Source organism: Penaeus japonicus, unplaced genomic scaffold, assembly GCF_977035675.1.
Source record: "Penaeus japonicus unplaced genomic scaffold, GWHDUDI00000001_assembly GWHDUDI00000010, whole genome shotgun sequence".
Taxonomy (NCBI): domain Eukaryota; kingdom Metazoa; phylum Arthropoda; class Malacostraca; order Decapoda; family Penaeidae; genus Penaeus; species Penaeus japonicus.
This window is the reverse complement of record NW_028234412.1, coordinates 1333013-1338012: the sequence shown is the minus strand read 5'-3', so window position 1 is coordinate 1338012 and position 5000 is coordinate 1333013.

Here is a 5000-nt window from a genome sequence, read left to right as displayed (position 1 = left end):
ATAACGAAAGGAGAGGAGAGAGAGAGAGTGAGAATGGGAATAATGATAATGAAAGGAGAGGAGAGAGAAAGAGTGAGAATGGGAATAATGATAATGAAAAGAAAGGAGAGAGAATGAGATAACGAAAGGAGAGGAGAGAGAGAGAGAGTGAGAATGGGAATAATGATAATGAAAGGAGAGGAGAGGAGAGAGAGAAAGAGTGAGAATGGGAATAATGATAATGAAAGGAGAGGAGAGAGAGAGAGAGAGAGTGAGAATGGGAATAATGATAATGAAAAGAGAGGAGAGAGAATGAGATAACGAAAGGAGAGGAGAGATAGAGAGTGAGAATGGGAATAATGATAACGAAAGGAGAGGAGAGAGAGAGGAGAGAGAATGAGAATGGGAATAATGATAATGAAAAGAAAGGAGAGAGAATGAGATAACGAAAGGAGAGGAGAGAGAGAGAGTGAGAGTGGGAATAATGATAATGAAAAGAGAGGAGAAAGAAGGAGAATAGGAATAATGATAATGAAAAGAGAGGAGATAGAATGGGAATGGGAATAGTAATAATGAGAAGAGAGAGTGAGAGTGAGAGTGGGAATAATGATGAAGAAAAGAGAGGAGAGAGAATGAGAATGGGAATAATGATAATGAAAGGAGAGGAGAGAGAGTGAGAATGGGAATAATGATAAACGAACATAAAAAAAAATATATATGTATATATATATTATTGTTATTATTACTATTAGCATCTTCATTACTATCACAATATTATTATCATTATCATCATCATGTTCATTATTGTTATCATCATTTTTCTTCTTATTATCAGTTATGATAAGGATAAAAAAAAAAAAAAAATCACATGAAAAACATAGAAGAAAAAATGAAAACACAATAAACATACACACAAAGAGAAAGATATGAACAATAACCAAAACTCACACATACACACGCAAAGAAGAAAGAACAACAATAACAACAACAACAAAGAAATAAAACAAAAAAGAAAGACAAAAAAAAAAAAGGAAAAGAAAACACGAAAACAAAAAACACACAGAGAATCCACAAAGGGAAAGAAGAAACAAACACCCCGTCTCCCGTTAGCGTCTTGATCACACCCCACAAGAGAACTTCACAAGGACCGTTACTCGTTACCCATAATGCACCGGGGCCGAAGTTTTGATCGCTGTTCTCCGAGGCTCGTCTCAATCAGCCGCCCATTATACTCAGGCGACAGGGCGGGGGGGCGGTGGGGTGGGGGAGGGGGCCGCGCGGCGTGAGGGAAACTCGATAGAAAATCAGTTTTCGGATTAAATCAGACTTTGCGAAGGGGTGGTTGGAGGGGGTGGGGGGATTTTGGGTGGGGGTGGGGGTGGGGGTTATGAAGGATGGATATGGCGGGTGGGCGGGTGGGTGTGAGAAGCGGGTGGATGGGTGAGCGGGAGGAGAGAGACATAGTGAGGCATTGGGTGGGTGGGCGGGAGGAGGGAGAGAGTGAGGAATCGGGCGGGTGGGCGGGAGGAGGGAGAGAGTGAGGGATTGGGCGAGTGGGCGGGCGAGCGGATGAGAGCGGATTAGGTGTCTCTGGCCTTCAGTACGCCCACGTTGAGATGTCGAGGGAGAGGGAGAGGGAGAGGGAGAGGGAGAAGAAGAGGGAGACGATGGAGATGGTGAGTGAGAGACAGAGACAAGGTAATAGTGACGAAGAAAGAGGGGGAGGGGAAGGGGGAGGGGTGAGATAGAGAAAGAGGGAGATAGCAAGGGTAGGGAAGAAAGAGACGAAAAATGAAGGGGAATGACGGGGGCGGAGGCAAGGGATCAAAGTGGGAGGTAAGATGACGCGGGAGAAGAAACGGAAGATGATGTTTGAGAGGGGAAAGAAGAGAGAGAGAGATACATATATAGATAGAAATGATGAAAGAGTGAGGACGAGAAAGAGAGAGAGAGGGAGAAAGGGAGAGAGAGAGAGGGAGAAAGGGAGAGAGAGAGAGGGAGAGAGAGATAAAAGAGAGAGAGGGAGAAAGGGAGAGAGGAAGAGAGAGAGAGAGAGAGAGAGAGAGAGATAAAAGAGAGAGAGAGAGAGAGAGAGAGAGAGAGGAAGAGAGAGAGAGAGAGAGAGAGAGAGAGAGAGAGAGGAAGAGAGAGAGAGAGAGAGAGAGAGAGAGAGAGAGAGGAAGAGAGAGAGAGAGAAGAAGAAGAAGAAGAAGAAGAGAGAGAGAGAGAGAGAGAGAGAGAGAGGAAGAGAGGAAGAGAGATAGAGAGAGATAGAGAGACAGCGAAATAATGAGATAGAGACATAGATGCAGACAGGGAGAGAAATAAAGAGAGAGAGAGAGAGCGAGAGAGAGCGAGAGAGAAAGAGGCGAAATAGTGCTTCTCTTTCCGCCCCCCCATTCCTCCTACCGCCCGCGAGCCATTGATTTCGCCTTCACAAAGGCTTCGGCGCAAACGAAGCTATGATAGACACGGCAGAAATCCACGGCAGACCCTCGCCTCGCCTCGTTATGAACACTGTTATTTCATCCGCCTTCCCTTCCCCCTTTCTTGCTTGACTCACTGTTGTTGTTGTTTTTGTTTCCCTTCTGCTTTTTTGTTGTTGTTGTTGATGTTTCGTTTTTTTTGTCTTGTTTCTTCTTCTTCTTCTTCTTCTCTGTCTTATTTTATTTTTTCTCTTCTTTTACATTGTCTTCTTGATATTCGTCATTTTCTTCTCCTTCTCTCTCTTCTTTTTTTTTCGTCTTCTTGTATTTAGATTATTTTCTGCTTTTTCTTCGTCTTATTCTTCTTTTCTTTTCTTTTTCGTCTTAGTCTTTTTCATCTTCCTCCTCTTCGTCCTTTTCTTCTTATTTTCGTCTCTTTTTTCTTATTATCATCTTATCTTATTATTATTATCACTTTGGCTAAGATGACTGCATTTGCAACATTAATCAATATTCATGATCGTGATGTTTCCCCTTTTGCTTTTCCTTCTATTCTTATTTTCCCTGTTCTTCTGTTTTATATATTTATTTGATCTTATTCTTACTAATTCGGTTTCTCTATCTCTCTTTATTTCTTTATCTTTCTCTCTCACTCTCGCTCTGTCTCTCTCTCTTTCTTTACTTCCCTTTCCCTCTTACTCTGTCTCTGACACTGTCTGTCTCTGTTTCTGTCCCTGTCTCTGTCTCTCTCTCTCTCTCTCTCTCTCTCTCTCTCTCTCTCTCTCTCTCTCTCTCTCTCTCTCTCTCTCTCTCTCTCTCTTTCTTTCTCTCTTTCTTTCTCCCTCCTTCCCTCATCTTGCCCTCAAAGCTTAGAAAAAAATAATCATATAAAACAGGAAAGTAGGAAGAAGAAAAAAATATCAAATGAAAATAAAGAAGAGCAACATGTAATATGAGGAGTTAAGAATACAAGAGAGAGAGAAAAAAAGGTAAGATAGCGTTAAATAGATAGTTAAACACATTAAGAAAGACAAATGATAAATATTAAAAAAGAAAAGAAAAAAACACACACACACACGAAATAACCAAAGGAAAATAGCAATGCCAAAAATAAAACAAAAAATACAGAGAAAAGAGAACAATAAAGAAAAAAGAAAGAAAGTAAGAGCAAAAAAAAGGGGGAGGGGAGTGAGGCTGGAGGAGGGAGGTGGGGGGAGGGGGGGGGGCAGGAGATAAGGAGAAGCATGCACCCCTTTCCGGGCATCCTTCTCCCCTTCAAGACATGAACAACAAAGATCCTGCCACCGGAGAAGTGTCTGTGTGTAGCAGCTTTCTCAACTCCTTCTTAACTCTCTACATTTGCATACAAAAGACGAAGGCCTTTGAAGAAGAAGCCGGGAGCGAGTGCGAGCGACAAACTCACGGCAGCGATCTCACGCTCTCTGTGTTTGCCTCGAGGCTCTTGTAGGCGTAGTCGTATCCTTCGTCTTTCTAGGAGCTATGGCTGGGAGGACTTTTATTTCTCGATTTCTTTCTGAGATTCTTCTTCTTCTTCTCCTTCTTCTTCTTCTTCTTCTTTTGTTATCTCTGTTCTGTTTTGTTTTGTTCGATTCTGTTTTCTTATTTGATGGCTTCTGGTGTTTTTTTTTTTTTCTGTTCTATTTTGTTCTGTCTTTCTACCCTGTCAGTCTTCTTATCTGTGTCTCTGTATCCCTACTCCCCCTTTCTATCTCTCTGCTCTCTCTCCTTATATCCTTATTTCTCTCTTTAATTCCCTCTTTCCCTTTCTCTCTCTGTCTTTCTCCTCTCTCTCTCTCTATCTCTGTCTCACTTTCTCCCCCCACCCTCTCTCTCTCTCATTTTCTCTCCCCCTCTCCCTCCCCCTCTCTTTCTCCCTCCCTCTCTCTCTCTCTCTCTCTCTCTCCCTCCTTCCCTCCCTCCCTCACTAACACCATTAAGAGAGAAAACCACCACCACCAACAACAACAACAACAAAACAACAATAAAACCCCGCAAGAACAAACGAAAAAAACAACAACCTTATCCTAGCACCTGAGACTTCGCGTTCCCGACACACAAAGGGGCTCCGCGGAATGAGACTTCGAGACGACAGCTCCCTCTCCTCGGACGCGTGTCGTGTCGTTCGTGTCGTGTCGTGTCGTGTCGTGTCGTTCGTGTCGTTCGTGTCGTGTCGTTCGTTGCTTTAAGGCGTTTCGTCAACTCTTCGAAGTATCTGTGGTCGCCGTGGGAGTTTCCTGCCTTTCAACTGGGCTCTCTGTTTGTCTGCGAGATTGAAGGGATGGTGGGGGATGGGGGTGGGGGGTGGGGGGATGGGGGTGGTGGTGGGGGGATGGGGATGGGATGAGGGGGATGGGTGGGATGGGGATGGGGGATGGAGGGAGGGGGATGGTATGTGGGGATGGGGAAGATGAGGGGAGATGAGGGGGGGGAGGTGTGGAAGGGATGGAGAGAGGGGAGGATGAGGGGGAGGGAGGGAGGGATGAGGGGGAGGGGGATGGGTGGGATGGGGATGGGGGGATAGTGGGTATGTGGGGAGGGGGGAAAGGGAGGTGGGTGGGTGGGGTGTGGGGAGGT